Consider the following 12,604-nt stretch of genomic DNA (forward strand, 5'->3'; position numbering starts at 1 on the left):
AAGCAAAAGAATATCAGAAAACAAACAATTTTTCATCACATGTATAAAGCATCATACAATACATAAGATCAAAGAAGGCAATTATTTAAATTCTAAAACAGATCATTGAATATTTAAAGGAACATAAATTCAACTTTATTGTAGCAGACCTAAAACCACGACACATAGTATTTTATTAGAATGAATGTAATTATGTGAAGACAGATTACCAGATCTTTTTAAAAATCTAAAATTAGGATTCTTTAAGTAATTATAAAGTCTAACATGGATATTGGGAGAAAAGAATCATAAAATCTTTCCTGATAAAGGAAATCTGTGAAATCAAATAATGATCTGAAATCAAAACATTGACTATTTTGTTCTGGGCTTAGAAGGCACCATTAGTTTTCTGAGGTCTAAATATCAAATATACTTTTACAAGATTTATTACAAAGAAAAATTTATGCTGGGTAGAAAATTCAATGAAAATAAAGAGCACAGGTTGGCATATAAGGAATTTGTGATCTAGTTATAGACAGAAGAACAGAGTTCAAAATTCAGTGTACAACATAGACCAAAGCAGATATTTTAGCTCTTTCACCAGACAGAGAGTTCTGCCAATAAACCACACCAACTTGCCAAAAATAAGCTCAAAAGAGTACATTCTTGCACAACACCTGCATATTTTAAGGGATCATTTGTTCTTATTTATATGTCCACATGGATTACATATAATTGATGCCTCCAAAATACTTTTGAATGAATGAATGGCCCCTGACAGGATGGCAAATATGTCACCAGATGGATGCAGTAAGAAACAAACGGAAGAAATGCCCTTCCTTTTTTTTAATGCTACTCACAGAAAACATACAAGAACAAAAACCCCACTGTGGATAATACGCAACAGAACTGTCACTACCTGGGAAGCTTTCTCTATTTTGCATTGAAATCTTTTCAAAAAGGACAATTTCAGACACACATGTCTCTTTTAATCAATCCTGAGATAAATGTTCCTTCAAGTAACTATATACGCCAGACTTCATCAATCATTTCCTACATTAGATTCAAGTGACCTTTAGAAAGCTAGGAACTAACTATCTAAAAATCTTGTCTTTCTGAACTTCCAAGAATTTCTCATGTGAGGGGTCTAACACTTGCAAAGCAAAACTTTAGGAAAGAAAAAGATTCATAAGGAAGAGAGATATGGAAGACGTAGGAATGAAATTTTACGGTGTCCCTTCCGATTTTTTTTTCAAAAATATTCTTATTTTAAAGTCAGAAAGAGAGAGAGATTGAGCACTGGTTCTCTTCCCCAAATGACTGCAGTGGCTGGGGCTGGGCGAGGCCTAAGCCAAGGGGCTGTCATTCCTTGTGAGCTTCCCGTGTGGGGGCAGGCACCCGGGAGCATCATTAGTGCTCTGGACTGGAAGTGGAGCAAGAGAAACACAAACTGGCACTCGCCCGGGACTCTGGCATCACAGAATCTGAACCACTGCACCACTGCATCGGTCCCAGCCCTCATGCAGTCAAAGCTATTGATTCCTCAATATTTCTAAGTTATTTAATTTAAAAAAAATTATTGATTCACAGGTGACAGTCATTTTTACAGGGTACAGTGCAACATTTCAACACACATATATAGCATCAAGTGGTCACACCAGGCAATTTGTTTTTCTATTTTCTTATTGTTTGGAGTTTCTCTTTCAGTTCATCACACAGAACAAAATGCAACAACGTGAACTGTAATCACCTCCCTATGCTACGAGACACTATAATATTAGAAATAAACACTATATATGTTACAAGTAAATATAAACAATTTCTTACTTGTTTACACATATTCTAACCCTACTTACCTTTCTCACTCACACTCCCCAATTTCTAATAATTGGTATTCTAAATTCAGATCTGTGCTTCTTTAACTTCTACATCTTAGAATTTTTGGCATTTATCTTTTTGTGCTAAGCTGATTTCAGTTAACATGTTCATATCCAGTTCCATGTGCTTTGCTCCCAGTGGCAGGATTCCTTTTTTTTTTTTAACCACTGAATATATTGCTTTATATATACTCTCTTTATGATTCATCCATCAGAAGACATCCAAGGTTTTTATGTTTAATGTAATAGTTGATAAACTAGTTATGCCCAAACCCACAACAGAGTACGTAGGGGTGATAACTGGGCCAGAATACTGACTCCAATTTCATGCTAGTATAGAACTATGAGATAGTTACGATGGCTCAAATAATTGGTTCCTTGTCACCCACATGGAAACCTGGAATACATCTGCAGCATCTGATTTTGGTCCAGCCCAGACCAGCTGCAGCCACTGCAGGAATAAACCAGAGCTTTTTGATTCTCACTTTTGCTTTTACTCTCACAACCAATAAAACAGTAATAAATAAATATTTTAAAATATTAATTTCTTTCTCAGTAAATATATTATTTGTGAATAAACTGCTACTGATTTGGTGATGTTGATTTTGTAGGCTGCAACTTAATTGAATTTATTTATTAGCATTAATTAGTCTCTTGGAATCTTCAGCTTTCTGCCCCCACAGAATGACACATCCTGGTTATTTTGAATAACTGTGGTGACAGTGGGTATCCTTGTCTGGTTCCAGATGTTAATGGAAAAGCTTCTAATTTCCCACTATCCAATGTGATGCTGGCTTTGGGATAACCATATTTCCCCTTGACTGTGTTAAGGTCTTTGCATACCAGGATAAAGCCCAACTGGTCTAAGTGGATAATATTGCTGATGTGTTACTAAATTCAGTTGGCTAGTATTTCGTTAAGGATTTTTGCGTCTTTGTTCATCAGAAATATTGGTCCATTGGTCTCTTTGTTTGCTGTATCTGTCACTGGTTTGGGGAATTATGGTGATTCTGACCCTATTTGGGAGAATTCCTTCCTTTTAAATTGCCTTGACTAGTTTGAGAATGATACTTGGTACTTCTTGGAAAGCTTGGTCAAGTCCTGCAGTGAAACCTTCAGCTTCAATCTATATTCATTTGGGAGCCTGTTCTATAGTTTTCTTTTTGTTGCTGTTGCTGTTGTCTCTGTATCCCTGGAATTTTGTTTCTTTGTTTTCGGTCACGTCTTTACATTTTTGCTGTTGTATCATGACTGGTTTGGGAATCAAGGAATGATGGTCACAGAATGAATTGGAAGTGTTCCTTCCCTTTCACTGTTTTTGGAATAACTTGAGATGAATTAGTGTTAGTTCTTTCTTAAAGGTTTGATGATTTAAGCAGTGAAGTTATCTGATCTACTGGGCGGCTTTTGATTATTGATTCAGTCTCAACACTTATTATTGGTCTATTTAGTTTATGTCTTCATAGTTCAATTTTAGGATAATACCTGTATTGAGTAATTTATTCCTTTCTTCCTGGCATTTATTTGTTCATAATATTCCTTAATGAACCTCTCTGTATCATATCTGATATCAGTTGTGATGCCTACTTTTTCATTTTCAGTTTTATCTGTTGGAATGCTTCTCTTGGCTAAAGGTTTATTGATTCTATTTTTATTACAAGAAAAGTATTCATTTTACTGATCATATATATTACATATAATATTACATTTATAATATTTATACAGAAAATGTCATAACACTTATAACATTTATAATATTATGTTATAACTATATGCATTAGATGTATATATGTGTGTGTGTTTCCGTTTCATTTTTCCTGCTTTGTTTTCTATTATTTTATAACAGTGTCTGGTTTATTTTTGCTTTTTTGGTCCTTTACATGTACTGTCATATTGATTATGCGGTATCCTTTTAATCTTTTGATGCAGTCCCTCTGATATTAATTGCCCAGTTGTTAGAAGGGGAACCCTTTTGGAAGACAAAGTGAGAGAAACAATTAAACTCATGGACCTTTCCTAGAGTTTCTCTGTTTCATGTTTCTAAGAAAGCTGGAAGGCAACTAAATAGTTCACAGGGACACTAGAATAGTAGAGCAGGTGATTCAGGAGTGAACTAAGTCTAAGCCATGTGACGGCATTGGGCCTTGGTCTTAGAAACTCCATTCTACTGCGTACAGCCTCAACTTGAAGAAAACGTCAGCCCAGTTTCTAAAGCTCAAGCCAAATACAGTATGATGATCCAGATACCTTATTTCAAGTGTGCACTTGGTTTTTTTTTTTTTTCCTGAAGCCTTTTGCTTTCAAAAGGAAATATAAAGTCTGTTTTTATTCTGCTTTATTTCTAAGCCAGGAAATACTAAAACCCTAAGAAACCTCCTGTCATAGGATTTGTAACTAAACATGTTAAGGAGATAAGTATATACAAAGAGAGAGAGAGATTTCAAGTCACAGATTGCATTGTTTATGACTTAAAAACAGAGCATAGTTTATATTCTTGTGAGTCTAAGGCAAACACTCTTACGATACAAGGCAAACACAGTTTCCAGAGCTAACAGAAACACATATTTAAAACATACCTGCTTAAAATTGGGAGACACATTTCCATAATTTCAAATACTTCATTTATTTATTAAGAACCTTCAATGAATAGACCATTGTACTAAAAACATGAAAGGAAACAACAGAAGAATGAAATAAAAAGAAAAAAAGGCAATCACTGGCCTCAGAAATCTATCCAAGGGCTTAAACATTGAAAAGAACTTAGGATAAATTATAAAGCACCACATGATTTCTTGGTCTTCAAAGGGGGGGTACCACTCATCTCTCAGAAAGTATTTAAAATTTTGAATTAAAAATTGCTAATTCACAAATACTTCATAGTCCATAAATTTCATCTTAGAATAAAGTACAACTAACATTTTAAGTCGTCTGGTCATATCCTTCTTCTCTAATCTTGGCTACTGTTGATGAAAAAATTCATTATTTTCACTGAAATCCCCTGTGGATACTCACTGAAGTCTCCCTCAAGCTACCAAACCTGTATTTCCTGCTTAAATACTTAGTGACCCTGAAACTCTCTCTTCATTTCTGTTTTTAATATTAGACATCAACTACTACTTCTCTTCACTCCTCCCAGGAGCTTTTCTTTTAAGAAAGGCTCCATTTATTTCCCGAGATACTGTACGTATTCAGATGTGGTGTAAGTAACCCCAAAGCCACACTGAAATTTGGAAACTAGGCAGAGAACAAAGCACAGCCCTACTTAAACAAATCATGTTCGGAAGTTAGCCTTAGAGCACTGGGGATACCAATTTGTACTTCAGCAAAATGGCAAGCTGACACATGTTCTCGGGCTTTGGGGCCCTCTCCTTTAGACTGAAAGCATGAGTATTTCGCAGGCCAATTCCCTGGGTCTACAGTGGAGATTACAACCTGAAGACACACAGCCTGTTTCCTGTATAAACCTTTACATGGACTGTGTTTGGCCTCTACACCCTTTGTCATGTTTTTGTTTTAATTTTAACCTTTGGCTAAGATGAAAATGCCTACAAAACTCACATAAGATCCATCCACATTCCAGTCTTAAGTTAAAAACTTGAAGTCATGGTTAATACTTGAGTTCTTGCTCTATAAGAGAAGCACTGGCTGGGGCCAGCTTCCCACATGTACTCCCATGTAAGCAATCACACATACAATGCTTCATCCTAACTGCTTCCTCATCTTTGCTTGGAGCACCAGACCATCTTCCTGACAGCCCAAGTATGTACTGGTACATCAGTTTTTCACGCACGGGTATGGGTCATTTGGCAATTGAATCTTTAGCTTTTAATGAATTGGACTTGTTTATTAGTTGGATAAGCTTTATTGAAGTGACAGGCATTGGCATTTGGTCATTTAGTCAGAGAGGAATGTTTGAAGACAGCCTTGGATCCCTAGATTTGGCAGAATACTCCTCCACAAGGTTGGGGAAGGTCACTTTAACTCCAGGGGCATTTTTATTTAACTGTGTTAAAGTTGTCAAGGCCTGGAAGTTCTCCTCTTCAGTTTTTCTTTCTCTCAAAAGCCCAGACAACTCAAGAGTCATTTCTGGCCATCTTTTTCACTCTATTTCTTAACTCTTATTGAACTGCTGGAGTATTACAACCTGATTTTGGGTGGACTGACCTCACCTCTTCCAGGGTCATGTTCTGTGTTTCCAAGTACCCACACAGAATCTGTCTAAGCACAACTGCCATGATTGCAAATGGCTTAGGATAGACTCTGGCTTTGGGCCAAACATTTTTCTGCTTGTCTTTTTATGTTTCTTTTATCCCAAGAAAGTTTATATTATAGTGAGAAGAGGCAAATTAGAGTTTGGGAAGAAAGAGACAAAGTAGACCTTGGCCAATTACAATGGTGGCTTCTTAGGTTTTACTACAATGGTGAAAGAAAAATGCTATGTGATTTAACCTTGCTCTTAAGAATACTGCATTAAAAGTTGGAGATGGACCAACGTGGTGGTGTAGATGCTAAATCTATCGTCTGCAGCACCTGTATTCCATATCAGTGCTGGTTCATGTCCTGGATGCTCCACTTTTAATGCAGATCCATGCTTATTGCCTGAAAAAGCAGTAAAGGATTGTTCAAGTCCTCTAGCCTCTGCACCTACATGGGAATCCTGGAAGAAACTCCTGGCTTTGGACAGGCTCAGCTCTATACATTGCAGTCATTTGGGAAGGGAACCAGCAAATGGAAGATCTTTCTGTCTCTCCTTTTCTCTAAATCTGCCTTTCAAATACAAATAAATAAATCTTTTTTTTTTTTTAAAGAAGTGGACACCAAGCCACAGGTAATAAATAGGAAGTAGTAGCAATAGTAACACTACAAATGGTAACATCAATAAAAACTGGTCTTGAGCTCTAACAATGTGTTAAATATCTGCATTGAGTCATTCATTACACATGATAAATAACTAGATACATGATTGTTCTATTTTTAAGACACACAAAAAGGTTTAATTCATGGGAGAGGAGAATTTGAATGTTGGAAATCTTTCTCTAAAGGCTATGCTCCTTGATTCATTGACCTTATATATGCTTCTTTTGGTCTCTATTTGGTTTATTTCCTCCCATATTTTGGTTATTTCTTTTTTTTTCTGTTAATTTTGGGATTGCTTTACTGCTGTTTTTCCAGCTCCTTCAAATGTATGGTTAACTCACTTACTTGGTGCTTTTCTAATTTCTTGACATAAGCATTGATTGAGCTGAATTTTCCTCTTAACACTGCCTTGATCATGTCCCACAAGTTTTGATAATATTTTTTATTGTGTGGATGCCTTCATTTGCTTCAAGTGAATTTTTAATTTCCCTTTTGATTTTTCTCTTTAATTCACTGTTCAGTTAGCCGTGTAGTATTAATTCTCCAGGTATTTGCCCCTGATAACATTATCCCCTGACAGGGGAGGTGATGGAGAAATGTGGTGTGTGATGCCCTACTTGCATGTACTGGATGCAGTGCTTTCAATAACACTATCAGATACAAGTGAAGAAACTAAGATAAGACACAGATTGCATTGATCCAAGCTTCGTCCTTTCTAGTCGCTTCCAGAACACCCATCTTCCTGTGGGACTCTGGGGAAAGAAATGACTAAACCAGATTAAGTCAGCCAGCTCTACACCTTTGCTCACCAACACTTTCTTGTTACGTTATTAGCAACATATTTGTAATTGAAGAGAAATCTTCATGTGTCAACTGCTCATAGACTCAAGAATCACAACTATTCAACTGGCCTCCAGTTAATTTTGCAAAGAAGTCCCTAAAAGCTTCACAGATTTTTAAAGATGGTTAAAATTATGTATTTTCCTGTCACAAAGAAACTAGGACTCCTTCATGATGCTGGCCAAGTTCTTAAATACAGAGGTCAAAGTACAGAGTTCTAGGGAAAACAGGATGTGGACCTTCCATTACCAATCTCAAAATTACAAAAACATGAACACACTTCAGATGCCTCCCCCGAAAGCAGGGAACAAAGCTGTTAGGAACAGCAGTCACCACCAGGTCACCACAGTGTTTGCTCTGGAAAAGATAAAGGCTCCAGACTACTTGAGAAGGCAGCGCCAGGGCTGAAACGTGTTCCTTCACACAGGACACAGCAGTAAATGAAGTTCTTAGTTTAACCCTCTTTTAGTGTCCTCAGAAACCAGTCAACTTCTCAGTGTTTAAAATGAGAGTTATGTTTAAAGATTTCTGTTATGTTTCTAAAATCAACCATCTTCCTTCGGGTGAGGCTGCCCTTAGAATACTCGTTCTCTCACGGGCAGGCTGCACTTGCTGGCTCACAGATGACCTGCCTCATTGAACTGGTGTGAGCGAACATTCAGTCCGGAGCACGGTGGAGAACCCGGAGAGGGCACTGTGCAATAAGTATTGTTGGTCCAAGTCCTGTTTATTCTCAAAGGAGGAGAATTTCAATTTTCTGATACATTACATAAAAGCACATTAAGTCTCCTGCTTTATTCTCTTGTCTATTCTTCTTGTCTATTTGTTAATCATCTGTCTCTTCCAATCTGAATGTGCTTCCCTGAGGGCAAGGCAAGCTTCTCTTTCTTCAACTCCCCATCCGAAAGCTCTACCATAGTGGCTGGAATGGTGTAAGTATCTACAAATGTTGTTAAACGTATCTATGAATAAATAGCTGGATGTGACCTACAGATGAATCAAAGGCCAGTATACTGATATATAACATAAGAGTGAGCAAATATTAAACTAGTTTTTTAAAATAAAAAGATATAAAGATATATTTTGGTTTTTAGCTGGTAAGGATAAAAGAGAAGTAAATCTAAGAAAAAAATTAACTGTTAATTTCACTTAAGGAAATTAGTAACTTCCAAGTGCGTTAAAGTTGGAAAACACTTTTATGTTTGAAGAAAAACAAATTTATAAAATATTGTTTGGAAAATAAAGATGCCCAAGATTTTCTAAGATCTACAGCTAGCAATACTTCATTCACTTATTTACATTATTAGCCATCATTTCTGAAAAGGATAAAATGAGTGATCTTCCAAAAGTTATATTCCTTTATAGAAAAGTACTGAGGATACTTAATTTTTAAATAATTCATAATGTTCATTTGTAATATACTTTATGAGAATATTTCATTTGTTCACTGCTCCATCTGTATTTCTGCCCTTTCATCGTCTGATTATACTTATTGAGTAATAGTCTTATCTCTCTGTATCCATCCTTTATCTTGATGAGTAGATCTTATTATGGTTAGGAGTACATTTTAAACTTACTGATGATAAATTAGGCTCTATGTCCCATCCCAGCACAGGACAGCTGGATCTAAACAGAACATTGAGAATACCTATCTCGTTCCCCTCCAGATTTCTCAGGTTGTACTGGTCAGTACTCTTCACATAACCAATCCATAGAACAGAACCGTAGCATCCATAACCAATTCTATTATGGCTGTTTTTGAAAGACAAAAAACCTGTTCTTATTGTTTCTAACACTGACTTAGGAACCATCAAACTGTTATATAAAATATAAAATGATTGTTCCATTTTTTCAGAATTAACTCTAAGTGACATCACACAAAGAGAACGTTAAGCTCTTTGATAAATTACACGGCATAAATATAGATTCTAATGAAACCTGCTTTTTTTTTTTTTCACCCAAATATCTGATCCTGAGTATCTGCCTGTCAGGCCTCTGGCTTCATATCCTTTAAGAGCAGAGGATGAAAGTCTTGTGTTTTGTACTTAAGCAACCTTCAACCATTCTCTCCTGTGTTGCCCTAACCCTGCACCCAGGAATCTAGCTCTCCTGTGCCGACGTCAACCCTCTTTCTGCTCTGAAAGAGGCTGCAGAGTTCAAGGAGGCAGTTTCTCAAGTTCTATTTTACTGATAACTTCAGGCAATCAACATAATTCTCAAATTTTGGAAGATGAAATATTCTTTCCTGAAAAATTTTTGCATTACAAAAATCAAGAAATATCCTTGAGAAATAAATGCTCTAGAAGGGTTGGTAGATTCCTCCATATTTTTTAGAAGGATCGTATAAGCATTCCAATGCCACTTTTGTAACTTTAATTTCAGGGGAGAGTGTATATTTCATGTGATTATTTATGTATCTTAACTTCCACTCCTTTCAAGATTGTTGGCTGTCTAGAAGAAAACTTATGTTTTGCTTCATTTCACTAAATTTCTAAATGCCTGAAGTGTTCACCAGCTTAAAAGACCTTAAAAGAAATTCGCAATGAAATAATTTAAAAATCAGAATATATAGCTAGTATCTAGATCCTTATTTCTAACACCAATCTTCAATTAAAGGAATCAGATCTTTGCAGATATGATTGGGTCAAGGCCTGGGGAAGAAAATATCTAGGAGTTTACAGCATCTTAGTGTCAAAAAGTAGGAACATACTCAAAAAACAAGCTGATGGTTGCCCCGGTAACTGGAGGAAGGCGAAGCTTGCTTCAAGCCTGGTCACAGGCTGCAACCTGGACTGAATGGCAGAATTCTGGCGTGCCCCTGAGGCAGGGAAATCACCTTGGGACCAATGACGGACACAAACCAGTGTGCCCCACCAGATAAGGGTTGAGGCGACCCTGGCTTCAGTTCCCTTGTCAAGGGGAGTGTTTAAAACCCCCTTGCACGGCTGGTCAGCTTTTATTTCCTTTGCAGCTGGCTCTGCCTCTCACGTGACCCACGGTTCCCCAGAATAAAGGCCAACCAAACTCTTTCCTATATTCCTGTATTCTTCCCGTGGTGGTCTGCGGATCTTACACATGCAAGCCAAGAAACAAGCAGGAAGCACATCAGGGAGACCCTGGAGCCAATGGCCAAAGCTGGGACAATCTGAGCAGCAAAGTAAAGTAATACTGATTTCTAACTCAAAGTATAAAATACATATCCAGGGGTTCATAGTGACCCAAAAAAAGACCGAGTAAATAAGTCAATGGGTGTGAGGACACAATGACACTTGCAGAATTCCAAGTAACTTTTCTAGCTAGCTACCCCACCTTAGGAGGCAGAACATAACTCCCTGACTCGGGATAAACTGCGTGACACTTTTCCAAAAGCTTCAGTAGAGAAAGAGGGATCGAAGGAATCATTTCACAGCAGAAAATAGCTGATAAGCATCGCCTCGGTCAGAGGATCAAGACCACCAGGTCTAAGCCAGAGTTCAGAGTGACACCATTCATCTCCCGCGAGGAGCATGATGTTAAGCCCTGGGGTCCTACATGCCAGATCCCAATCCCAGTCTAATCAGGAGAAAAACAGCTGGCAGATTCCCACTGCAGGGACTTCAAACTACTTCTTTTTCTCAACACTGTCGAAATTATAAGAAACAAGGGAAATACTACCACTGCCAAAACGAACAAAGGAAGCTTCAGGGGGAAATGTAATTTAGGGACCTAGCTGGCATCGTGGAACAGAAAAAGAAGGAATTACATAAAAATTAAGAACTTTCAATACAATTTTAACTTTCATTTTTAAGGAGTATAGGACCAGGTTTAGGCATGTATCCCATTCCTTTCTTAGTGCCCCGGCTCCCTTTCTCTACCTCTGGGGGGGAGTGAGTGATCAGGGAAATGGCTGAAGTGCCTGGATTTGAGTCCTGGCTCCACTTCCAATTCCAACTTCCTGCTAATTTACACTGGGTGGGCAGCAGACAATGGTCCAAATACTTGGATCCCCGCCACCCATATTGTAGACCTGGCCTGAATTCCAACCTCGTGGCTGTGACTTGATCTTGCTCAACTATTGTGGGCATCTAGGCAGTGAACCAGTGCCTCAGGATCTCTCTCTCTCTCTCTCTCAAAGTAAATAAACAAATAAATAAATTTTAAAAGAAACATAACTAATAAAAAGTGTGAAGAGGGGCCAGTGTTTATAAGGTAGCTGGAAAGCTGCCTATGAAATCAGCATCCCCATGGGTGTTCCGTCTGTACCACTTCTGATCGGGCTCCCTGCACCTGGGAGAAGCAGGGGAAGATGGGCCCAGTGCTTGGGCTCCGGCCACCTGTGCAGGGGTTCTGGGGAAAGCTCCCAGTCCCTGGATTTGGCCTGGTCCAGTCCTGGCTGTTCTCTCCTCTCTCTACAATGATTAACAAAAATCTTTTTTTTTTTTTTAAAAAAAAAGGCACAAAGACCCAAACTCTCCACAGGAAATAAAAAATTATAATTATGTGTCTGTAGCAAGACATAAACCCTCACATACTAATTATGAATCTCCCCACGTAACTTACATTAAGAATGCAACATTACAAAACAAACCAGCACTACAATGCGGAAAATGAAAGTAATTACTTTTTATACAAGATGCATTTCTCCATAAATGAAATTTCCAATGGTATTTAAAATATAGATAACCAAAAACAGATCAAACTTGGAGTTGGGTTCTTAATGAGTACAGGCCCACAAATACATTTGTTATTATTTCCACTCCAGGGCTTTAACTATCGCTTCTCTTCCACTGATACCCAGATTCACATTTCTTCATCTCTCCATGTCAGGAGCATGTCCAGTGACATCCTAGCACAGATGTTTTGATGAACAAGGGAAAATTTGAGCCCATCTTCTCCTGAAAAAAATCCTGCCCCTCGTCCGTGTTTCCTATCCTCAGAAACACAGCCACTTCCCTCCCCTCAAAGCATAGTCAGCTGCAACTTGTATTCACCTCTGTCTCGGCTTTTAAACCCCAAGCAGGACCTGGCGTGGTAGCCCAGCATCTAAAGTCCTCACTCGGCACGCACTGGAA

At 37.9% G+C, this 12,604-nt stretch overlaps 1 protein-coding gene across 1 annotated transcript in view; it reads right to left on the minus strand.

The window, feature by feature from the left end:
* Nucleotides 1-12,604, minus strand: part of CPED1 (cadherin like and PC-esterase domain containing 1) — a 211,846-nt gene that overhangs the window by 157,695 nt on the left and 41,547 nt on the right. The window lies entirely within an intron of this gene.

The sequence above is a fragment of the Ochotona curzoniae genome, unplaced genomic scaffold, assembly GCF_017591425.1.
Source record: "Ochotona curzoniae isolate NIBS_2020 unplaced genomic scaffold, NIBS_Ocur_1.0 scaffold_2476, whole genome shotgun sequence".
NCBI lineage: Eukaryota > Metazoa > Chordata > Mammalia > Lagomorpha > Ochotonidae > Ochotona > Ochotona curzoniae.